Source organism: Chrysemys picta, chromosome 8 (assembly GCF_011386835.1).
Source record: "Chrysemys picta bellii isolate R12L10 chromosome 8, ASM1138683v2, whole genome shotgun sequence".
Classification (NCBI taxonomy): domain Eukaryota; kingdom Metazoa; phylum Chordata; order Testudines; family Emydidae; genus Chrysemys; species Chrysemys picta.
The window spans coordinates 32742729-32769270 of NC_088798.1; the positions used below are offsets into that span (position 1 = coordinate 32742729).

Here is a 26542-nt window from a genome sequence, read left to right on the forward strand (position 1 = left end):
AAGCCAGAGTTTTAAGGATATGTCTTTACAGCACAGTTAACTGTGGTTCTTCCTTGGGTGTTGCCCTTAACCTCCCTCCCAGCCACACAACTCTCCCATCTGAATTTAGTGATGCTTTAAGCCCAGGCTAGCTGGCCTGACTGGTGAGGATATAAGCTACAGCTCAGGTGCTCCTTTCACTCAGGCTGGTAGCCCAGCCACTTTGCAGTGAGAACACAGGCTAAATCTCTCAATTGCTGAGAGTCCTCTAATGTCTTCCCCCAGTATGCCCAGAAGGACAGAAAAGTTCTCCCACAATTCACTGGGAAAAGAATCAAAAAGACAGGTTCCATTTACTGTAGCACAAAAAAACATAGGATGTGCCATTGGACTACGCTATTGTGGCCTGTGTAAAGGCTACGATGAATCTGCATTGATTAAATTGAAGCCTGCAATGCTCCTGTCAACACTTTATATTTTTTTCTGAGGGAATCTATCTTCATTTCTGTTTATTCCATTAGGAAGGAGCCCTTTCCCAAATGAATTCTTGTCATTTGCTAAGGAATCTACTGCTGCATCTGCCTTGGATATTTGCAACTGCTGATCCTAGATATATACTACAAACTTTTTCTGAATTATATTGATCAGGGATGTGATGAGGTGTGATTTTGATTGAGACAGCTGAGCTGGCAAAAACCCTGAGCATAGAGACAGATATACCAGCAAAACTGCACTTTTGCCGGTATAACTTATTTCACTTGGAAGGAGGGAGTGGCCCAGAATAAGCAATAATAGGAAAAGCAGTTTTATCAGTATAAACTACATCCACACTATCTGTTAGGTATGACATTTAGTAGGATGCTCCCACTCCAGAATTATAATTTGAGAAATGCAAGTTAAAAAACTTTTTATCAGAAAGAAAAGATTTCACCATGTTCACATTCTGGCTTCCTCTTGTTGTAGGCCTGAAGTATTAGAGTCTTACCATCGTCTTAAAGAAATCTGAAGACCTTAAGAACTAAGGTCAGAAGGATTGGGGGAAAGAACAGAGTGTGTACATGCTAGGAAAGTGCTAGCTAAATCCCAGCTTCCCCACCTAGGGAAGTATGAAGTATATAACCGTCTCATGAGGCACTCCTCTTCACACTTACGTAATTCTCTTTGAAAGGGATTGAAAAAAGTAGCATTTATCTTAAACCAGTCATTTCTGAGTCAGTTACTATAGCTAACTCAGCTGTTGCACTGAGTATGTGTACTCATCAGATTGCAATCACCCACATAGGCAATCAGCAAGGCTAACTAGCTCTATATGAAGTACACAGCTTCCTGCTCCTTTTAAATGCTTGCGTAGGGAGGGACACTGGATGATCTTTATGGCTCCAGTTATGAGTCTGAAATTACTTTATCCACATCCGATTCCTAAGAGTAAAACTAGCACCCAGGGTGGAGCAATTTAGATCATTGGTTTACATCATGATTTGAACACATGATTTTTTAAAAACTGATTTAAATCAGGCCGAGGCTTTGTAAAACTAACGTGATAACTTAAGCTACTGAAATGTAAAATTTATAAAAAGCTAAATTAAAAATGCTTTTTTTAGGGCTGTCAAGTGATTAAAAAATGTCTTGCGATTAATCACACTGTTAAACAATAATAGAATATTATTTATTTAAATATTTTTGGATGTTTTCTACATTTTCAAATATATTGATTTCAATTACAACACAGAATACAAAGTGTACAGTGTTCACTTATTTTTATTTTCGATTACAAGTATTTGCACTGTAAAAAAACAAAGGAAATTGTATTTTTCAATTCACCTCATATAAGTACTGTAATGCAATCTCTTTATCATGAAAGCTGGACTTACAAATATAGACTTATGTACAAAAAACTGCATTCAAAAATAAAACAAAGTCCACTCAGTCCTACTTCTTGTTCAGCCAATAGATAAAACAAACAAGTTGTTTACATTTGCAGGAGATAATGCTGCTCGCTTCTTGTTTACAATGTCACCTGAAAGTGAGAACAGGCGTTCTCATGGCACTGTTGTAGCTGGCATCACAAGATATTTACGTGCCAGATGAACTGAAAATTTATATGTACCTTCATGCTTCAACCACCATTCCAGGGGACATGCATCCATGCCGATGATGGGTTCTACTCGATAACAATCCAAAGCAGTGTGGACCGATGCATGTTCATTTTCATTATCTGAGTCAGATACCACCAGCAGAAGGTTGATTTTCTTTTTTAGTGGTTCAGGTTCTGTAGTTTCAGCATGAGAGTGTTGCTCTTTTAAGACTTCTGAGAGCATGCGCCACACCTCGTCCCTCTCAGATTTTGGAAGGCACTGCAGATTCTTAAACCTTGGGTTGAGAGCCGTAGCTATCTTTAGAAATTCTCACATTGGTACCTTCTTGGCGTCTTGTCAAATCTACAGTGAAAAAGTGTTCTTAAAACAAACAACACGTGCTGGGTCATCATCCGAGACTGCTATAACATGAAATATATGGCAGAATGTGGGCAAAACAGAACAGGAGATAAACAATTCTCCCCCAGGGAGTTCAGTCACAAATTTCATTAAAGCATTTTTTTTTTAAACGAGCATCATCGGCATGGAAGCATGACCTCGGAAATGGTGGCTGAACCATGAAGGGGCATACGAATGTTTAGTGTATCTGGCATGTAAATACCTTGCCATGCCAGATACAAAAGTGCCACGCAAATGCCTGTTCTCACTTTCAGGTGACACTGTAAATAAGAAAAGGGCAGCATTATCTCCTGTAAATGTAGGACTGAATGGACCTGTAGGCTCTAAAGCAGGGGTCGGCAACCTTTCAGAAATGGTGTGCCGAGTCTTCATTTATTCACTCTAATTTAAGGTTTCGTGTGCCAGTAATACATTTTAACATTTTTAGAAGGTCTCTTTCTATAAGTCTATAATATATAACTAAACTATTGTTGTATGTAAAGTAAATAAGGTTTTTAAAATGTTTAAGAAGCTTCATTTAAAATTAAGTTAAAATGCAGAGACCCCCGAACCGGTGGCCAGGACCCAGGCAGTGTGAGTGCCACTGAAAATCAGCTCGCGTGCTGCCTTCAGCGCACGTGCCATAGGTTGCCTACCCCTGCTCTAAAGTTTTCCATTGTTTTGTTTTTGAGTGCAGTTATGTAACAAACAAAATCTACATTTGTAAGTTGCACTTTCATGACAAAGAGTTTGCACTACAGTGCTTCTATGAAGTGAATTGAAAAATACTATTTCTTTTGTTTATCATTTTTACAGTGCAAATATTTGTAATCAAAAATAATACACACTTTGATTTCAATTACAACACAGAATACAATATATATGAAAATGTAGAAAAACATCCAAAATATTTAATAAATTTCAATTGGTATTCTATTGTTTAACAGTGCGATTAAAATTGCGATTAATCACAATACATTTTTTTAATCCTGATTAATTTTTTTGAGTTAATCACATGAGTTAACTGTGAAACCTGTGATTATATCGACAACCCTAGCTTTTTTATTTAAATGCCAGGAGTAAGCTATCTTATTTAAATTTTACAAAACTGCTAGAGGCAAAACAAAATATTGAAAATTAAAACACTGATCCTGAAAGCACTAAAGGGGGTGTGTAACTTTATGAATTAACCCATTGACTTCAATTGGACTACTTGAGCTTAAAGTTAAGCATGTGCACAAAAGTGTTTGCCGTATAAGGAGCTAAAACTTTATTTCTCCTAGAGGCTTTTGGTCTCTACATTTGCTCAAGAAACCTTCCCTTACACTAAGGAGAAGAAAAACAGACTTAGACCAGGTCTACACTATAATCTTACACTGGTATAACAATGTCACTCAGGCTACGTCTACATTACCCTCCTGAATCGGCGGATAGAAATCAATCTCTCGGGGATCGAATTATCGCGTCTCGTCGGGACGCGACAATCGATCCCCGAATCGACACTTGTACTCCACCAGCGGAGGTAGGCGTAAGCGCTGTCGATGGGGGAGCCGCGGAGGTCGATTTGCCGCCGTCCTCACAGCAGGGTAAGTCAGCTCCGATACGTCAAATTCAGCTACGCTATTCACGTAGCTGAATTTGCGTATCTTAAATTGACCCCCTCCACCCCACCCGTAGTGAGGACGTAGCCTCAGAGTGTGAAAAATGAGTGAGTGATAGTTATCCAGATCTATCCCCCTGTGTAGAGAGCACAATGGCAGCTATGTCAATGGGAGAAGCCCTCCTGTCAGATAGGTGTAGATCTGCCCTTAGCTTCCTGAATCTGCTGCTAGATTTTGCCAGTCATATGAGCTTTTGAGTCTAGAAGAAAACTAATCTCAGAGAAGTTGCATTTATTCCTTTGTCCAATCACCCATTTCGAAGAACCTATAATACACATGCAGAGCTCCCCAAAACCGTGGTGAGGCTTGCAATCTCTCGATTTTCTGGTCTTAGAGAAAGTTTTTATTTACTGACAGTCCTAATCATAGATGGTGAAGCAGTTCAAAAAATGCCTGACAAGAAGAGGAAACAAAATAAAACTGATAGTAACCAGACAAATCGATTACAAGTCCCCACATGCCAAAAAAGATAACAAACAAAGCAGTGAAGAATTGTGTCACTCAGTGAGAGGGGAAAAAAGTAATTAAAGGAGCTAAAATGAGTGAATGAAAAGATACAGAACAAAAACATGTGCTTCATCAATTAAGATACTTTGAGGTATGGATATTTATTCCAAACTTACACAATGCTAGTAAAATGACTAAAAGAGCCCTGCCTCATGTCAGAAAGAAATAAATCTCCAGTAGACTGTAGACTCTTGGATGGACACAAAGAATTTACTATTAAAAATATAAATGGTTATTTTTCCCCTCCGCATTCCTAAACAAACAAAAATATTCAATTTTAAGACATTTCTGTTAGAGAGAGTGGGGGAGGAAAGAGAAGAGAATTCAAATACTATTCTTTTAAAAAACTGTTTGGGCAGTATTCAGTCAAAGCAATGAACAAGTAGATGACTGAACTGTATGTGTACATATGAAAATGGCAAAGTTTTGAAAACATTTTATTGCCTCAAACGCTTAACAGATTACATATGTGTATTTGTTACTTGAAAGTTTACTTACTCTGCAAAAGGAAAATTGCAATGATTGGTGGTAATACTCCACAGACTTAACACGCTACTTATTAAATAAAAATGTGTTTGCCACCTCTCGCTATGTCAGCGTCTGGTGTCTCTTACAATAAGAACTACCATGTAGTAGGATTGCGTCAAAGATACAAGAAGCAATGCAATTCAATTCTTTACATCTACCTTCACTCCTGCCATCTTAAGTTACAATTTAGAGATATCACACTGATACTCCATTGTACATCTTTCAGCACCACCTTCCACCTTAGTTATCTTGATCAAGTAAACTAGCTGTCTCAATTTCCTTCATCTATATATCTCAAAGCTAACAGCTTCTCTTGAACAAGGAAAGCTAACTCAAACATAATGCAAGTCTCTCTCCCCATTTCACTCCAATCCACAAGTTGCTTCCACTATACATAAGCTTGGCATCATCCTTCACCCTAAATTTCTTTTAGGTCTATATGTCAGCAAAATCTCTCCAACACATTCACAGTATATGATACTGGCGATATGTCACCTGCCGAAATTTTCTCTCCTGTTTGAATTATAGAAAATTCCTTTTTCTATAGTATCACCAAGTCAAAGCTCTATAATCTCCAGTATGCACAAACTACAGCTGTCCACCATCTCACATTTACAAAGCTGCATGAACATACAAACTCAACACAGAGGAAGACTTGGGCTATAGAGATCCTATTTTATTTCTTGGACTTTGTTCCATAGCAACAGCTATTATTAGGGTACCCTAAGTGTTTCCATTCCAAACCACCATTTTCAGTTGCTCGTGTCTTCAAACTCCTTATAGGCTAGGGTTACCATCCGTCCGGCTTTCCCCAGACATGTCCGGCTTTTTTAGCTTTAAATGGCCGTCTGGGGGGGATTTCTAATAAGGTAGAAATGTCCGGGATTTCCCCCTTCCCCTCATGCAGAGTGCAGCACGGCTGATTGGACGGCTGGGCCTGATTGAAAGCCGCTCGCAGCCACTGGGGCCTCTAGCAGCCAGAGTCCCTCCCCCTCCCCCGCTCCCTCCTCCCCCGCAGAGCAGCACCTTATTTGTTTGGCTGCATGTGGAGCCCGCAGCTCGGCCTGGTGGGGGGGGGGGGGGGGGGGCAGGCAAGGGACAGGGCATGGGGGGGGGTTAGATTGGTCGGTGGTTTGGGGGAGGGGCTGTGAGGAGAAGGGGGTGTAGAGAACAGTTGGGGCAGGCAAGGGACAGGGAACAGGGGGGTTAGATTGGTCGGGGGTTCTGGGGGGGCTGCCAGGAGAAGGGGGTGTAGAGAGCGGTTGGGGCACGTAAGGGACAGGGAACAGGGGGGGTTAGATTGGTCGGGGGTTCTTGGGGGGCTGTGAGGAGAAGGGGGTGTAGAGAGCAGTTGGGGCAGGTAAGGGACAGGGAACGGGGGGGTTAGATTGGTCGGGGGTTCTGGGGGGCTGTCAAGAGAAGGGGGTGTAGAGAGCGGTTGGGGCAGGTAAGGGACAGGGAACGGGTTGGTTAGATTGGTTGGGGGCTCTGGGGGGGGGGCTGTCAGGAGAAGGGGATGTAGAGAACGGTTGGGGCAGGCAGGAGACAGGGAACGTGGGAGTTAGATTGGTTGGCTGTTCTGGGGGGGCTGTCGGGAGAAGGGGGTGTAGAGAGTGATTGGGGCAGTCAGGGGACAGGGAGCAGGGAGACTTAGATAGCGGGTGGGGTCCTGGGGGCAGTTAGGGTGGCGGGGGAAGGAGAATTCTGAGGGGGGCGGGAAGTGGGAGGGGGCGGGGCTGGGGCAGGGCTAGGATGGCACCCCGTGTCCCCTTTTTTGATTGTTGAAATATGGTAACCCTATTATAGGCTGAGAAGTTTTAGACTTGACCTCTGTCCCATGGTGAATATTTCTGAAGGTTTTAGCAAGAATAGTTCAGCCATTTTTGAGGAAGAGACATTTTTCCCATTACAAAAAAATAACATTGCAAGAACTTCTCTTAGATATTTAAAATCTGAAAATAAAACTTTCTTAATTAAGAAGTGCTTGAATGTTTGTGAAACAGTGCATGAGAAAAAGAATACTATCCAAGAGACAGGCTGGTACCTACAAACTGCTGCCCATGTGGCTTCCACTCCCCTCACTTTTGTTCTGCTTCCTGGTTTATATAACTGAGCTGCTAGGGCAGGGAAGAGTCTTGTTGATTATCCCCAGGCTGCAGGTGGTAGGCTACAGACAGCCACTTAAAGGGACAGTAGCCTTTTCTCATGCACTCTTTCCCAGTGTTCCAGTGAAGAAGTTTTTGTTTGAAAAATTGCATTTCATGCTTTGTTTTTTAAAAACAAAAGTGCATAAGTCAAGCTTATATATTCAAGCTTAACTTTTCCATTTCCTGACTTGCAGGCTTCACAGTTCAACTTTAAAAATATAAACTACCCCCACCAGAAAAGGGAAAATGCATTTTACTTATAATTGTCTGAGATCTTAAAACAGTTATTTCTTCATCAGGAACAATACTTTCACCAGGTGCTTACCCTATACATTTCAATCCATTCTGTCCCAACTATGCAATAAGATACAGTCAGGTATAACCTTTCATGTTTCAGTTGCAGGATCTGGCTTAAAAAAAAATCCACTAGACATTTTTAGATTATTTTAATATCAACAATGAAGGCTGTGTTAGACTAAAACCCACTGAAGGCTCATTCTTTGAAAAGTGGGATTATATTCTAGGTACCAAATACATTCTGGAAGGATACTGAATTTTTTTCAATATTACTGAAGAGGAAAGACTTTTCTTTTGGGATGTTGTTTTCATCTGTCATTTTACAATGTGGAACTAGAAATAAATGCTTTTCTACAAAGAATGAATGATTGATTTACTAAAATTATATTTAGAACAAATATTATTAAAAGATTCTAAGAATTCAAACTCTGAAAGAGCAATCCACTTACAGAAATGTGATTATAAAATAAAATTCTACTGACAAAAAATCAAAGTTTATAAATAACTATATGGGAACATACATTCCCATTAAGCATCTCTTTTCCTGAAAGGCAGGCCTTACAAAACATTTGAAATGATATATGAAAACAGTACATTAGGAGTCAAGCCATGTTGTTGCTGTAGCAGCAATGATTTCTAGTGGCCATTTTCTTTTCAGTTCTAATACTGTGCCAATTCCAACACTTCTTGCTGCAATCTCTGTTTAAACCCAAAGGTGGCAATTGCTTTAATACCTGGTCTCTCTAGCTACGTATACTCAGATCTCTTCTTCTACATTACCTTCTTAAACCTAATGTACATTCTTAATAGTATTTCCTAATCACATATTGCATATCTGTATTTCATATGTAAAAATTATTTGGGTCAATAAAAGTCTAACTTACTACATTTTGTGGACTAATTTGCATCATACCAGTCAAAATTGCAAGAGAATTAGAGCAGTATGATGGTTATCTTAAATCTGTGGCCTACAAAAATACAGTAAAAAAAAAAGCCTATTGAAAATGTGAACTAGACAGAGCTGAAATTTCAAGTCAAAGGCATTGCTACACCATAAACAGAATTGAGTACTACTATAATGTAAACTGTATTATCTTTCCACCTATTTAGGTCCTTATATAACTGCACTACTGTTCCCCGAACATCAGAGTACCTGAAAGACAGCAAAGGCAGGGAAAAGAAAGCTACTAAGGATGTTTAATTAAATGTTTATTGCACTTGTTTCTATTAGGAAAGATTTTTAGCCACCAATTTATATATGTGCATCATAGCACCACTATAGTAAGAAGTGATTATTAGATAAAATACATCCACACCAATCCAAAGTACTGCCCATAGAACTGGGCATAGTAGACTGCAAACGACAGAGATTGAAGCTATTGCAGTTTAGTAATCCATTATATATGTACACTACTACAAAGGACACAATAGACAGAGGCTGGAGAAGAAATAGGAAGGCTTAAGTAACCATTCACTTAAGAGAACATAATGGCATCTTCAGCAAGGTAAATGTTTTAATTATAAAAATGCATGTAATCTTTGTCTCTCATTTTACCTTTTAAGGAAAATTTGTAAATAAGGGGCAGGAAATTAAAAACTGCAACTACAGCCATGTCTATACATGTACACACTGCAGCGGTACAGCTGTACCAGTACAACTGTGCCACTGCAGCGTATCTGGTGAAGACACTCTATGTTGACAGGAGAGAGCTCTCACATCGGCATAAAAAAACCCATCTCCGCTAGCAGTATAAGCTGTCGATGGGAGAAGCTCACATAAGCGCTTATACTGATGTAATGTATGTCGTCGCTCATGGATGTGGAATATTCACACCCCTGACAACATTAAGTTTTGCCAACATAGGCTGTAGTGTAGACATAGCCTAAGACTCCATATCTAACTCATGCAGACTTGACTTCTCAATATGGTGATTTAGAAAGACGAAGTCTATTGTCAGTTTCTCACCATCTTGTCTTTTAAGGATTTTTAAAGTGTATTAGCTGTGCATGTGAAAATGTTGGTTTAAAAATTAATTTATTTTAAAATTCTACAAATTTTACAAATTGAATAGAAAAATGTGACCTAACAAACTTAAATACAAGAAAGATTACTCTAATTCACACCTTCAGTCAATTTAGATTAACTTTCCTGAGTGTCCCCCTCTAGACAAGACTTCAATTTTCACTCATTTCCTTTACAGAAATTACTCCTGCAAAAACCAGTACAAATTCAGTTTTACTACATCTACAAAGTAGTTACAAAGCTTGTTACTGTAAATAATGTTCTAGAATTCCAAAAGATAATGCGTAATTTCAAGAATCAACTATTAGATAATTCTTGACTGAGAAAAGTATATTATTACAACTGTTTTGTCCAAATATAGAGAGCAAAGATCTCTAGGATTCAATCACTGTCTATCAACAGTTTTAAAGATAGCCTGCAAAAAGAATTTTTTTTAATTGGACTTGTATAAATTCTGCTTCTTTATAAATTATATCTAGTCTTCCCTAGTTTTACATGAGGAGATGGTCAGAATATGTTGAGAGTTCCATCATCTTAACTGAAAGGGTGCAAGTGTTAAATGTTTAAACAGACATCTTTTATCCAAAAGGTTAGTCACTGAGGTGAAACAGGTGTTGAGTTATTTAAACAAGTCAAAATCCCTTCCTCTCCTCTCAGCTGCTCAACTTTCACCACTGTTTCTTGAAATATTATTTCACAAGTCCCCCAGGTGTGTCAGTTTCTAAACCTGAGGTTAATATTGAATAAAAATACATTCATGACTTCTTTATATATCACAAAGTTGTAAAAAAGGTACAAGCCCATTTCTTCCCCTTTTGCAGGTCACTTTTGAAATAAAGATGTTAGTTCCCAGCAAAGGTTTAAAAAAAAAAAAAAAAAGTTGCAGAACACTAAATCAAAAGGATCAGCTTACACTGTTATAGCTTATTTCCATATGGGAAAGGGAATAAGTTATCCCAATATAAGGCATCTTTGTATCAGTATAACTGCATCCACACTGGGGGTTGTTACTGGTATAAAATTAAACCCTAACCAAAATAATTATACTTGTACAAAATCTGCACATAAACTAGTACAATAGCATCTGAACAAGATTTGTACTAGTTTAACTACTGTATATTGGTTTAAAAAACAATTTTTGTTAAACCAGTGCAACTTTCCCATGTAAACAAGAACTACGTGATTATATTGTCTCAAAGTCTAAAAAGAAATGTCAAATAAAGACAAGAACTCAGATTCAAGCTTCTGATCTAGTCATTAACAAGGAATAACAAACAGGATGAAGTATTATAGAATTTAGACATGCAAGAGACCATAGAGTCACAGAGAAGTGATAGTCATAAGATCCTGGATCCTTTTGTTCTCCATTAACTTGCATCAAGATAAACTAAAGATATATTTAAAACTTTCCGACTACTACTTTTCTATATAAGTCATTGCTGTACTCACTATGTGGGATTGCAAATAGATTATCCATGAGACAACTGTTCTATTAAAATGTGGACCTTCTGTAAACATTTGGGAACCCTTACACTAGATCAGGCCTGCACAACTTGTAAAGCGGCAAGGGCCACATTACTCCAAAGAAAACAGCTGAGGGCCGAACCCCCCCGAGCGTCGCCAACGCCCCCCCCAGCACCACCCAGCCCCCCCGAAACATAACACCCCCCCCCAGCGCCACCCGCCCCATGGAAACAACCCCCCAGCGCCGCTGAAACACATCCCCCCGCCAGCACGCCAGGTGCCCCGCGGAAACAAACCCTCCTTCCTCAGCGCCGCCCCACTGAAACAGCAGTATTGAACCTCGGTAATATGTTAAAGCAGGCCCCTAAGGTAGTATAATTAAGGTAAAAGAAAAATGTCTTTTTGCTAGAAGTAGAATAAGATCTTCCCCCGACTTTGTAATCAATTGCCCTGTGAATGAATGAGGTGTGAATGAGGAAGGCAGACACCTCCAGACAGCTGCAACCCTTGGAGAGGACAGGGCCGGCTCTAGGATTTTTGCCGCCCCAAGCAAAAAAATTTTTGGCCGCCTCCCCTTTCTTTTTCGTGCCCTTCTGCCCCCGGCCCCACCCCAACTCCACCCCTTCCCCAAATCCCCAGCACCACCTCCTACCCCGGCATGCCGCATTTCTCTCCCCTCCCCCCCCCCCCATTGCTTCCTGCGAGTCCCCTGTGACCTCCCACCCTAGCTCACCTCCGCTCTGCCTGCTCCCCCGGGTGTGCCGCCGCTCTGCTTCTCCCCCCTCCCTCTCAGGCGAGGGAGGCGGGAGAAGCAGAGCAGCAGCACGTTGAGGGGAGCAGGCAGAGCAGAGGTGAGCTAGGGTGGGGTGGGGCGCAGGAAGTAAGGGGGGGGTAGAGGAACCGCTCTCCGCTCCAGCTCACCTCCGCTCCATCACCACCGCCTCCCCCGAGCGCCCATCACTCGGCTTCTCCTCCCTCCCAGCCTTGCTGCACGAAATAGCGGTTTCACACGTGGCAAGCCTGGGAGGGAGGGGGGGAGAAGCGAAGCGGCAGCAGCGCGCTCAGGGGAGCAGGCAGAGGCAGAGCAGCGGCGAGCTGAGGCGGCGAGGGCACTTTTTCCCCATGCAACGGAGTCGGCACCTATGATGGCCGGCGCCAGAATGCCGCCCCTAGAAATGTGCCGCCCCAAGCACCTGCTTGTTTTGCTGGTGCCGGCCCTGGGAGAGGGGATGGGAGCCAGACCAGATCAGTAGAACAGGTCAGCCACCGACTCACCCCTCGCCCCCTCAGCTCCCCTCACCCGGCTCGCCTACTCACCCCCCGCCACAGCCTGCTCGCTTGCCTCCTCGGCGCCCCACCCCTCCGACTCGCTGGTTCACCTGCCCCCCTGCCACTGCCCGCCCACTCGCCTCCTCAGCCCTCCACCCACCCGGCTCACCTACTCATTCCCCGCCCGCCTACTCAGCCCCCCTCCCTAACCTGCCGCTTGCCTACTCACCCCCCCGCAGGCCGCACAATGAGCCCATCTGCTCAACCCCTGTGGGCCGCACAGTGAGCCCACGCGGGCCACATGCGGCCCCCGGGCCGCATGTTGTGCAGGCCTGCACTAGATCATTTTGTCCATCTCCTTGTAAATACAGGATTGTGTTATATAATACATTTTCTAGTGTTTTGTCCAAAATAGTTTTAGAAGTGCTGAAGAAAGGAAGCTTCTAACACTTCCTTTGGAAATTTATTCGACTGCCTATACATGTCACCATCAGGTAGATTTTCTCATTTTCTTAATTTCCTCCTAATTCATAGTTATATTGCACACAATTACATAATAGTGAAAGGTTTCAGAGTAGCAGCCGTGTTAGTCTGTATCCGCAAAAAGAACAGGAGTACTTGTGGCACCTTAGAGACTAACAAATTTATTAGAGCATAAGCTTTTGTGGACTACAGCCCACTTCTTCGGATGCATCCGAAGAAGTGGGCTGTAGTCCACGAAAGCATCCGAAGAAGTGGGCTGTAGTCCACGAAAGCTTATGCTCTAATAAATTTGTTACTCTAAGGTGCCACAAGTACTCCTGTTCTTTTTGCGGATACAGACTAACACGGCTGCTACTCTGAAACCTGTCATTATGCAAGGCACTGCATTTAGCCGTATGGAGTGGAAATCCATCAACTTCATGAAAAAACTCGCACAGATACAGACAGACATCTTCCTTTCCAAATGCAAGCAGATAATAGTGAAAGTTTCTCACTCCTGCAGTGAGCTTCACAGAGGCAGATCCCTCTGCCCATACAGAGTCTCTTTGACTTCAGTGGTGCTCCCCATAGGGCAGAGGTCTTTCTGGGGAGAGTTCATTGGAAGATCGCAGCCTAAATAATTCTCCTCCCTCTTTAGTGTTTACACCTTTCAAGTATTTGTAGGCACTGTACCCGTCACATCCCCTTTTGCTAAGTCATCACTTAAACAAGCGATACATATTTAGCTCTTTTAATTTTTATTCAAATTAATCCCGCCAGTCACATGATAATAGATGAACAACAAATTAACTCTCTCAACCTTGCCAATATTATGTTTAGTTCTGGATGTCAAATTAACATAATATTCCAGGTATGATTGTGCGAGTTTCACAGAGTAACTTACCTCTCTGCTCCATGATTCCTTTTCATATGCAGCTAAAAATTGCACTGGCTTTTTCTTTGCTGCCAGCTTATACTGCAAGCTCATGCTGTCCAACTTGCTTTCCATTACCATAGGTCTCTTTCAGAATTTCTGCTTCCCAGGTTTCTCCCCACTATCAAGTATTGGTTTCTGATCATTTTTCCTTCCCCGTGTATATAGCTTGCATTTTTTCCAAGTTACAGATATTTATATATTAGCTAGGTTTTGGTGAGGAAATTGATATCCCTCTTCCAATTTATACATGATAATATCCCATGATGTGAAATTTACACAGGATGTTTCAAAGAAAAACATCATTGAGATAGGATAGACAAGAGACAAACTTCCACATATTTCTGGCTAAGGTATATTACCAGAAGGCAATTGGGGGGGGGGGGGGGGGGGAAGAAGAGTAAGTGGATAAGCAAAGAGAAACTTGTCACCTATTGGATTAAGGGAGATAGCAACACACACCAAAAGAACTCTGCTAGAAGAATGTTTCAAATTTGCTTTAGCTAAGATTGACAAAAATCCAGAACAGATGGGGAAAATCATACATTTTGCACTTTATTTTAGCTGTTCCCAGAATAAACCAATTAACTTCAGAATACAGACCCCAATGCCAGGTTTTTAACTGGAGGGAAAGTGATTCCAGATGAAGAATTATTTAGGTAAAAAATATTCCACTGTCTGGTGGAGAGTACCTTGGCCTACCAGTATATAGCTTATGTAACCTGTGCCAAATGGCCCAGAACCAAGAATCCTCTTGAAACAAACCAAAATGAGCACTCAGATTAAGAGAATGGGCAACACTCACTTTGTCAGTGAGGCTTTTGACCACTGAGGTTTAAAAATTGACTAAAAAAGCCCTAAGTTTGACTGTTAGTTTGTTAGTGGTATAGCACTACAAGTTAGGATTTTCAAGGGTAAACATAACACTCCATATTAGTTTCTGGGTAGGGCCCAGAAGTATCATACAGAATGCTCAGAGAATGCTTCAGCAAATTAATTCTTCCTATTTAAACACTTCAGGGATGTAAAGACTCCAAAAAAAAAATTCTAAGAGTATCTGGAATGTATCTTAAAGCAGGTTACTTTGTCAATCTGAAACCAGAAACAGGTCTGAATACTTTTACATTTCCCATTTATTTAACCTCAAAAAACCTTCTGCAGAGCCAATGAGATCCTGCAGTTGCTATCTATAAGTTTGGTGAAGGAAGAATACAGAAAAGCTTAAGGAATGTTTAGAGACTTGATAAGTCTGGCTTCTTCACTAAATTCATAAAGCCAACTGAAACCAAATCTCCTTGAATAAGTCAAAAAAGTGACATTGGGAGAACAGGCCAGCTTCTTTCAGTCTTTTTCTGATTTAGATTATTATAAACAAAGGTACAGCCAGGGAATTAGTATGCCACCTGAAAATTTCTTGAAGATTGACAATATTTAGAAAAGAAGCCAACATCAAAGTGTCTTTTTCAACTCTATTAGTTAGTACTGCTCCCAGGTGTGCATCCTTAAGTTTACCACCAAGCTTTGTATCTGTGTCAGAGGATAAAGGACAAGACTCTAGAGAGAAAAAGAAGAGAGGTAAGTATCTTTGAATTAGTAGTGCTGTCCCCAGATGATATTCAAGTGAAGCTAAATTTGAGCAAAGAATGTCACTGACAAATGCTTGTGCTTCAGAGCACCACTTTGAATTCTCAATACCCTCCCAATTAAACTGTTCCTTAACATCAAGCATTTTTCTTTAGTAGATTCCTTGGATGACACAATCTACTTTAAGACTAAGAATTAAGGCTAATGAAGCTGCATGAATTGAAAAACACGAAGATATGAGCATATGTTGTTTCAGTTTAATTTGCTGGTTCCTTGAATTTGTTGTAAGAAGAAACTCTGAAAATCTGACCTGGAACAATACTAAAAAACAAATAGGAAGAAGGAAAGACCCGCAACATAAAGAAAAGTTTGCTCAAATTTTCAAACACAGTCTGGTCTGCGGCAACAAGGAAATTTTTTTGAAACAGCTCCTCTCAAAGCTATTTTTCCCCCTCCTAGATTAGCCTACAACCTCGTTCCATCACCGTCATTTTGAAAAAGCTCAACTTGAGGTGCCCACAACACTGACAGACTACTTTTAAAATTCTTCCAGGTCTATCTGCACTGGGTAAAACCAAGTTAATGTACAATGTATAAATAATGTTCCACTAGGTCAACTTTCCAACAGTTTGGCCATCCAACGTTAAAAACCATCTTAGAGCCCAGAACTATTTTTAAAACAAGGTTTTAACAGCTGAACTTACCAACTAAACCACATCAAAACCAATTTATCTGAAACACTGTTTAAACAGTTTATCAATTCTTCAGTTGAGCTATACAGTGTCTTAATACTTCCTCACACATCAATCCTTCTAATCTCTTGGTCAACTTTGTTGCACTTGTCCAAATTCTCTCTAGTTTCTTTCTACTATGAAAGAAATGAACACATTAGACTATACCTAGAATAATCATTTCAGTTTTTATGGAGATATACCTATCTCATAGAACTGGAAGGGACCCCAAAAGGTCATTGAGTCCAGCCCCCTGCCTTCACTAGGCAGAACCAAGTACTGATTTTTGCCCCAGATCCCTAAGTGGCCCCCTCAAGGATTGAACTCACAACCCTGGGTTTAGCAGGCCAATGCTCAAACTGCTGAGCTATCCCTCCCTATATTCAAGAGTTAAGACAAATTAACTAACAATGTGAAGTTAATACGCATAAATTAAAGCATATTAGTTCACTGTGGCTTAATCTCAAGGAAGATTCATTGGTAACTTCCAATGCTACTTCCCCCAGGACCCGCAAACATTTAAAACCTCCTGATTCTAGGGCAGAGCTAAGGCAGCACACAAGTGGAATCAGCCTTCTCAATCTCCCCAACATCAGTTAGACCTAAAAAGAATCAACACTATGCACACTTTCCTTCTTGGAGGATCAGGTTGAGATAATAACCTCTTTTGACTTGTAGGTTATTAGTCCATTAGGGGCCAATTAAATTTGATCACTGTCAACAAAGAAAGCATGCTGCAGGGCCCCTCCTTCTGGCTGCAGAGGGCTGAATAAGGTTCCCTCCAGGCCCATTACTCAAGCTCCAGAGACTGACCATGCAGGATTTGGACTGCAAACCTCTTCTTGATACTATACCCAGATGACAGATCTAACAAAAATAAATAAACCAAAGATTTGGGCTTTAAGCAGGAATCACTAGGTGAAATTTGGTAACCTATGTTATACAGGAAGCCAGATTATATGATTGTAATGGTCCCTTCTGGCCTTAAAATCTATGAATGTACTGAAGTACCTGTATGGTATTTTTGTAAATATTGTGACACTTTAATTCTACTAGAGCTCAGATGGTGTCTTCCAAGTTCTGTTTCCATTACTGATTCTGTTCCTTGTGCAGATCTGGGCGTGCATGTTGATGCACATTGCTACGGGTGCAATGGTGGAAAGTAGTGATAACCTTCCATACAACTACAGCTGAGTGGCTGTGCTAAGAAAGGCAAATTTTTATTTTATAGCTGAACACTATTTCTTTCACTGCATTTTCTTCCTAGGATTCACATGTTGGCACTTGTCCAGGATATAGTCCAGAAGGAATGGTTCTCTCTAGCCCAGCAAGTTTCTCCAAGTTGCCTGTGCCATCTCTGTAGTAGTGGAACCCACAGCAAATTTACCAATCGAAGGAAAACCAACAGGTAAATATTATCTCCTGGAAAGTTTAAATGTAAGTCCCTTATGGAGGGGGGGTGGCTAACTTCACTTAGGTTGGTTGACATCCAAATTACAATAATATTACTTCTTTTCTCCTGCTGGGATCTGGCTCATAGGAGCTACTGCTAAGGCAGCTCCCTGAGAAAACTGCCAATCCTATCCCCCAGTATTTACACTGCTTTAGTGTCCAATACATCCTAGGCTTTGTACAGACATATAGGAAGACAATCCTGTCCCAAAGCATTTACAATCTAACAAATTTAAAAAAAAAAAAAAAAAGACAGACAAAAGTTTTCAAAAGGATACTACACAGTTAAAACTGTCAGAATGCTGATTGGCACGGTCTTATTTGATTATATACAGAAAAACATGGAACTATCACCAACTGTCTTGCTACTTTGACACTGTTAGTTCTTATGTTTAATTTTTAAATATACAAAATATCCCCAACTGCTGTTATATCTATTTGTATGGAATATGGTCTAGATGAAGCTCTGTAAAGCGGGTGCATAACTCGCTGAAAGATTGTATTGAGTAGTTTTCACTGTCAAACTGGGAGGGTATATCAAGTGGGGTTTCTTAAGGGTTCTTCTGTCTTAGGTCTGGTACCAATTCAATATTTTCATTAATGACGTGGATGATGGAATGGAGAGTATGATTATAAAATTTTCAGATGACACCTAGCTGGGAGGGGTTGCAAGCACTCTGGAAGATGGGATTAAATTTAGAATCTTGATAAATTGGAGAATTGTTCTGAAATTATAGTAACAGAGGGGTAGCCGTGTTAGCTCTGAAATTATAGTAATAAAGACAAGTGAAAAGTATTGCACTTACAAAGGAAAATTCCAATGCACAAATATAAAATGTTAAGTAAACTGGCTGGAAAGCAGTACTGCAGAAAAGGATCCAGGTTATAGTGGATCACAAGTTGAATGAGTCAACACTGAGATGCTGTGACAAAAAAGGCAAATTTATTCTGGAATGTATTAACAGGAATGCCAGATGTAAGACATGGGAAATAATTGTTCTGCTCTGGTCAGCGCTGGTGATGCCTCAGCTGCAGTACTGTGTCTTATTTTTGGGCACCACACTTTAGGAAGGATGTGAACAACTTGGAGAGTCCAGAGGAGAGCAACAAAACTGGTAAGAGGTTTAGAAAAAATGACTATGAAGAAACGTTGAAAGAACTGGGCATTTTTAGAGAACACTCAAGAAGGAACATAACAGTCTTTCAAATACATAAACAGTTATTATAAAGAGGACAGTGATCAACTCTTCTCTAGGTCCACCAAGGTTAGGACAAGAAGTAATTGGCTTAGTTTGCAGCAAGAAGATTCAGATTAGATATCAACACGTTTTTCCTAACTATAAGAATAGTTAAGCACTACAACAAGTTATCTAGGGAGGTTGTGGAATCCCTGTCATTTGAGGTTTCTAAGAACAGGTTAGATGAACACCTTTCAGGGATGGTCTAAGTATACTTAATTCTGCCTCAGTGTAGGGGAGTGGTCTAGAGATGACCTCATCGGGTTCCTGCAGGCCCTATATTCCTATGATTCTCCATCTTCAACCCACCCATTCTTTATAACTAACCTGGGTAATTCACCAATGCCTTCTTTCTTTTTTCTGCTTCAGGAAAGTTGTCACAGTACAATATCAATCTCTTGCCGACTGCTCTTTATAAAAATGCAGTCTATCTGGTTATTTGTTTTTCATTTCACAGAAGACAGGACAAAGTTTTCAAAACAAGTTTAGAATTTGTCAGCTTCAGTGCAATGTTCTTATAAAGTGTACTAAATCTGTCCTATTGGGTTCCTCAATTTTTCAAAGCTCTAACCAAGTACAGCAAAGGTCAACTTAGTGCCCTGATTGAGGCCAACCTAATTAAACAAGAGTAAGGGAACCAGGAGTTGCTAAATGCAGGAGGACAAAGTACACACACAAATGTGGGATAGAACTCGGAAGAAATAAACTGCAATAACCATTGCTGCCATCCACAGATTCAGTGCACCAGGGTGCAGTGCATAAGCACAGAGGGGGACATGATCCCTCCCCCTCGTTTTTTTTTTTTTGCTTTTGCACTCAGACCAGTACTGGCAATGTTTATACAATACTAGAAGCATTTTTGTGTGAGGACACAAACCTGGTCTACATTAGGAAAATTTTCTAAAAATTTCCCACTATGCCCAGAACTGGTCTTAGTAACATTAGGACAAAGTTTCATTGATATGGCGGTATAAAGAGGTCCAGCCGTAGGAACCGTGTCTATACAAGGGTTCCACTCATGCCAGCGGTAACATTGGACATACAATTTTTGGTAAAATTCCCCTAAAAGTATACAAAGCATAAAAACAGTGAATTCTAACAAGTGAGGCACTGTCCTGAAAAGTTTGAATAAGGTTAACTACATTCAACTGGTAAGTAGAAAGCTTTTGCTAGTGAACATGAGTCAAGCCATTTCTCTTGCAGCTTTAAGATTTCACTTTAAGAAGTTTCTAACCCTTAAGGTTTGCAAAGAAACTTTCAAATATGAAATGAATGTACACCAATTCATTTTTGAGTCTGCACAGAACTCCAAATCTGCTGTCCATTGCCACAAAGTACAATTAACAAGACCTGTCAGTTACCATTTCCTTCCAACAGCTACAGCAGACAGAACTTAAAATTTAACAGACACCCTCTATTCAGAAGCTAACACAAAAGATGGAGCCCCAAAGAGGGTCAGCCCAGCCTTCATGCTACCTCAAGTTGTTGGGTAGGAACGCAGTGTGCTTTGGACAGCTCCTAGGTAAAAATCTCAGCATCCTCCTTTCCCAGGAGCTGGACAACAAAAAGTAGCTAAACTTTTCACCAGACAACATAAGGATCATCTTTTCAGTTTACCACAAAATTAATCATTTTAATGTTATACAGTTTGGCTTTGTTAAGGAATACCTAATTTTTCCTCCATTTTTAACATATAGAAGTTTAATAATCCACATGTACAGCACAGGACATTACTTAAGAAACACCAACACATCCAATGAAAGCTACAGAATTTACACCTCGTTTTGCCCTGTGTTCAGTGAGCCATAGGTCTGTAAAGTGAGGTATTACCATGTAGACTTGCCAATTACTGATCCACAAAATGAGTGCCCCTACAGAAAAACTGGGATAATCCTGTCTTCTGTCATCAATGACTGTAAAACAGCTGAAGAGCAGCAATTCTAACTCCTCCTCCCACAAGGCTTTCTGATTAATATCTTATTTGCTTGATTTCTTTTGCATTTGGAAGTCCCATAACATTATCCAATTGTGGCTTCATATAAATGAACTAAATAGTGGTAATTGAAATTATTTATAAAAATAACAGTACTTGTGGCACCTTAGAGACTAACAAATTTATTTGAGCATAACCTTTTGTGGGCTACAGCCCACTTCATCAGATGCATGTAGTGGAAAATGCAGTAGGAAGATATATTTATACACAGAGAACATGAAACAATGGGTGTTACCATACACACTATAAGGATAGTGATCAGTTAAGGTGAGCTTTTATCAGCAGGAGAGGAAAAAGAACTGTTTGTAGTGGTAATGAAAATGGCCCATTTCCAGCAACTGACAAGGAGATATGAGGAACTGTAGGAGGGGTGGGGGAATAAACATGGGGAAATAGTTTTACTTTGTGTAATGGCCCATTCACCTACTACAGGACAGGCCCAACAAAGAAAACAACAGAACGCCATTAGCCATCACCTTCAGCCCCCAACTAAAACCTCTCCAGCGCATCATCAAGGATCTACAACCTATCCTGAAGGATGATCCATCACTTTCACAGATCTTGGGAGACAGACCAGTCCTTGCTTACAGACAGCACCCCCAAACCTGAAGCAAATACTCACCAGCAACCACACACCACACAACAAAAACACTAACCCAGGAACCTATCCTTGCAACAAAGCCCATTGCCAACTCTGTCCACATATCTATTCAGGGGATACAATCATAGGACCTAATCACATCAGCCACACTATCAGAGGCTCATTCACCTGCACATCTACCAATGTGATATATGCCATCATGTGCCAGCAATGCCCCTCTGCCATGTACATTGGCCAAATCGGACAGTCTCTACGTAAAAGAATAAATGGAGGACACAAATCAGACATCAAGAATTATAACATTCAAAAACCAGTTGGAGAACACTTCAATCTCCCTGGCCACTCGATTACAGACCTAAAAGTGGCAATATTACAACAAAAAAACTTCAAAAACAGACTAACGAGAGACTGCTGAATTGGAATTAAGTGGCAAATTGGACACCATTAAATTAGGCTTGAATAAAGACTGGGAGTGTATGGGCCATTACACAAAGTAAAACTATTTCCCCATGTTTATTTTTCCCCCCCTACAGTTCTTCATATCTCCTTGTCAATTGCTGGAAATGGGTCATTTTCATTACCACTACAAACAGTTCTTTTTCTCTCCTGCTGATAAAAGCTCACCTTAACTGATCACTCTCCTTATAGTGTGTATGGTAACACCCATTGTTTCATGTTCTCTGTGTATATATATATCTTCCTACTGCATTTTCCACTACATGCATCCGATGAAGTGGGCTGTAGCCCACGAAAGCTTATGCTCAAATAAATTTGTTAGTCTCTAAGGTGCCAAAAGTACTGCTGTTATTTTTGCAGATATAGACTAACACGGCTGCTACTCTGAAACCTGTCATTATAAAAATAAGTGTCCCTCAAAATAATTTGACAATATATATTTGTTTATAAAGTCAATTTGCATCATTTTACTTCCCTTATTAAAACTGAGTAAGGGAAATTGCAAATTTGAACGGCAAGACTACATTTAAAGAATTGCAATTCCATTTTTAAAAAATTTAAACATTTACGTCATAGACATGTCACTAGTTAGTTATTTTAGGCACCTTGGAAGTAGTCACCCATACACTGACACTATACTAGAAGTTCTAGCAATCACAGAACTGGAAGGGATCTAGTCCAGTCCCCTGCACTCATGGCAGGACTAGGTATTATCTAGGCCACCCCTGACAGGTGTTTGCCTAACCTGCTCTTAAAAATCTCCAATGATGGAGATTCCATAAGCAATTTATTCCAGTGCTTAACCACCCTGACAGTTAGGAAGTTTTTCCTAATGTCCAACCTAAACCTCCCTTGCTGCAATTTAAGCCCATTGCTTCTTGTCCTATCCTCAGAGGTTATGACAATTTTTCTCCCTCCTCCTTGTGACAACATTTTATATACTTGAAAACTGTTATGTCCCTTCTCAATCTCTTTTCCAGACTAAACAAACCCAATTTTTTTCAATCTTCCTTCATAGATCATGTTTTCTAGACCTTTAATCCTTTTTGTTGCTCTTCTTTGGACTTTCTCCAATTTATCCACATCTTTCCTGAAATGTGGCGCCCAGAACTGGATACAATACTCTAGTTGAGGCCTAATCAGCGCGGAGTAGAGTGGAAGAATTACTTCTTGTGTCCTGCTTACAACACACCTGCTAGTACATCCCAGAATGTTGCAAAAAAAAAAAAAAAAAGAAAAGAAAACATCAGTGTTACACTGTTGACTCATATTTAGCTTGTGATCCACTATGATCCCCAGATCCCTTTCCACGGTACTCCTTCCAAGGGAATCATTTCCCATTTTGTATGTGTGCAACTGCTTGTTCCTTCCTAAGTGGAGTACTTTGCATTTGTCCTTATTGAATTTCATCTTATTTACTTCAGACCATTTCTCCAGTTTGTCCAGATCATTTTGAATTATAATCCTATCCTTCAAAGCACTGACAACCCCTCCCAGCTTGGTATCATCTGCAAACTTCTCTATGCCATTATCTAAATCACTGATGAAGATATTGAACAGAACCGGACCCAGATCCCTGCAGACATTATGCCCTTCCAGCATGACTGTGAACCACTAATAACTACTCTCTGGGAACAGTTTTCCAACCAATCTGAACTTCATACTGATTTAATCCTAATATTAACATTGCCTTGTCCTCCTATGAATTTCAAGAAATGCTGAAAGACTAAACATTGTATCATCATTCATCTGGTCAATTACACATGAGTAACTGCTAAAACTGCTCAAAATCAAAAAGTATAAATAATTCTTAGAATTCTAATTATTTACAGATGGAGCTGGTGAATTTAGTCATTTCTACAGTACTAACTCCCATTCCATAAATATTAGCATCATGCTTATGCTAGTTTGAAAGGGAGTTTTAAATATTATCCAGTTCACTAGAAACATTAAATAAACTAGTTAACATTGGGGGTAGATGAAAACAAAAATGCATACTCACTGTTAAGCCAGTTTCTTCCCCCTTGAACCTAAGTAGCAATAATAAACTGTGCTTATTCATCACAATAGCTGCTGTATACTGCTAAACAGGCAAAGCGCACACAACTACTCATTTATCTTACACTTCAAATAATACAAATCAAGGAATCAAAATAAGTGGATTTCTCTTATTCAAAGACCAACTATTTAAATTTGAGTATTGTCCAATTCTGAGCAAAACACAACTCATACCCAGATCTAGGATGACTGTTACAAACGGAATAACAAGGAACATTACTCTTTCTAAAGAATACATACTCATGTCAACGATCTGGAAATCTTATATTAAAGTCTATCCAAAGTCACTGATCAGTGATCAGCAGGAGCACATTTACCATGAAACAAACCATGCAGTGGCACAGGGCCCCCAGTAATGGGGGGCCCCCCCAAAATGAAGGACAAATATCTGACAACCAGCCCGAGTCCCAGCCGGTGGCGCAGCAGGGTTCAGGCAGGCTGCCTGCATGCTGTGGCCGGTGGCCCCATGCCACTCCCAGAAGCGGCCGGCTGCTGGCACAACTCTGCGTGCCCTTGCTCGGGAGGAGGGAGGCAGCTCCACGCTGCCCCCTCCCCAGGCAGTGCACGGCGATCCACTGCCCCCTCCCCCCAAGGGGCGTGCAGAGAAGTGCTAGCAGCAGGGCTAAGGACAGGCTCTCTGTCCGCTCCGCCTCCCTCCCTCCACGCCATTTTGCTCCCGGAAGCAGCCGTAATGTCCCTGTGGCCCCGGGGGGGGGGGGGGGGGGGAGGGTGTCTCTCTCCACACGCAGCTCCCATTGTCCAGGAACTGTGGCCAATGGGAGCTGTGGGGGTGGCGCCTGTGGGCAGCACCACACAGAGACCCCCTTGCCTCCCCCGCCTAGGAGCCGCTGCCAGAGGGGTGTGTGTGTGCTGGTCACTTTGGGGTTCATGCCACCCTAGGTAAGCGCTGCCCCCCTCCCACACCCTAAACCCCTGCCCCAGCCCTGAGCCCGCACCCAGCACCCAAACTCCCTCCCAGAGCCCGCACTCCTTCCCCCTCTTCCCATACCCCAAACCACTGCCCCAGCCCAGAACCCACCCCCAGCACCCAAACTTCCTCCCAGAGCCTGCCCCCTGCAGCCCCTCCTGCACCCCAAACCCCACCCCAATCAAGGTACCTCATTTTATTTTCATTTACTTCCCATTACTTATAATATAGGAGGAGGAAGAAAAAAAGAATGAAAAACAGGGGGGGGGAGGAAAGAGAGAATGTTCTTTTTCTTGGCTGGGTCCCAAGGGGGAGCTCCCGAAAATGAAGCTGTGCATAGGGCCCCACTAATTTTAAGTTTCAGAGTAGCAGCCATGTTAGTCTGTATCCGCAAAAAGAACAGGAGTACTTGTGGCACCTTAGAGACTAACAAATTTATTAGAGCATAAGCTTTCGTGGACTACAGCCCACTTCTTCAGATGCATCCGAAGAAGTGGGCTGTAGTCCATGAAAACTAATTTTAAGTCCGCTACTGGCAGGCAGCTGTCATCTCAGAACCTAACTGAATCCTGCACAGAAAGTATTGCTGTATCTATGGTCTAATTCATGGAATTTTAAAGAAGTGAAGGAAACTATACTTAATATGGCAGTGCAGAGCAAAGACAGGAGGCATATTTCTATGGCCTCTGAATAATACAAGTGTGAAAGTACTGATGTAAGTAGTACACACACAAATGGAACAGCAAACATTCAGAAGTTTTGAATTTTAAGGGGAACAGCATGTTCGGGCAAAGAAGCGCATGAAAAAGGATGCTTTTTCTCTCTCCGCATCCCGCCTTATTTTATTTTTTTTTAAATGGGGAAAAGGCACTCCTCCAAGGATACTTCCCCCCCACAATTTTAAACTCAAACAGCTTTTCAAGTCTATAAGTAAACCTGTCAGTGCTCAAAATTAAAAACCTACAGGTCAGTAACTGTATAATTAATACTGTCCATCACTTAGCATTTTTTCCAAAGTGTGTGTTTTCTAGGGGTGATTTTGAGGAACTTGAAGCAAAAATGCATGTGCATTAGTACGTTCAGTTTATACATACAGCTATACGCACAAATCTTCTTGATGATAAAATGCAGTCATCCCTTAAATTCAAGAAATATCCATAAATAAATTCAAAATGCAGTTATTTCAAAATGGAAAATATTACTACCATTGTTCATTATACTGTTTATTCAACTGCTGACGCTAGCACTCTGACACATGTTCCAGTCAAGTGTTGCATTGCTAGAGAAGACATGTAGGATGCTCAAAGTCCTCATCATATTCTCTTCTGACTACCCAGGTCAGCTAAATGGAAACAGCAGAGACAGATTTCAAGATAACACTGCAAGAAAACATTTCTAACTCAAAAACTTTATAAGTACTTTGTATGGTTTTGTAGCTAGCATCTAGCACTACAGAATCTAAAGATTTATAGATATTGCATATTCTGGAGAAAATTCAGAAAGTAGGAGGGGGAAGGTGTTGCACTGAAATCAGAGGAAAAGCACTGAAACACAGAGTTTTTATATTAAAATGTATGAAAGTCATACAAGGAGTACACAGACACAGTATTCTGCCTTTCCTTTAGTTATTTCCATTACACACAAAAAAATTTAGTGAGATTAGTGACCAATTTATTTTTGCATCCCTTCTCTCATACGTGTTTATTTGAGAAACAGAATGTCACTTTTTGACGCAAGACAAACATCCAGTTTTAAA

At 40.8% G+C, this 26542-nt stretch overlaps 1 protein-coding gene across 33 annotated transcripts in view; it reads right to left on the minus strand.

Moving 5' to 3' along the window:
• ZNF644 (zinc finger protein 644) overlaps window positions 1-26542 on the minus strand; it is an 81100-nt gene that overhangs the window by 52443 nt on the left and 2115 nt on the right. For 14 of the 33 annotated variants that reach the window (XR_010589699.1, XM_065554236.1, XM_024105873.3 and 11 more), the window contains one exon: window positions 25992-26128. The exons of 11 other annotated variants lie outside the window; for them this stretch is intronic. The gene's annotated coding sequence lies outside the window, so the exon portion shown is untranslated. Of the gene's footprint in view, window positions 1-23802; window positions 23831-25991; window positions 26130-26542 lie in introns of those variants that run through there. 8 more of the 33 variants (XM_042840552.2, XM_065554225.1, XM_065554237.1 and 5 more) reach the window with 3 other exon arrangements.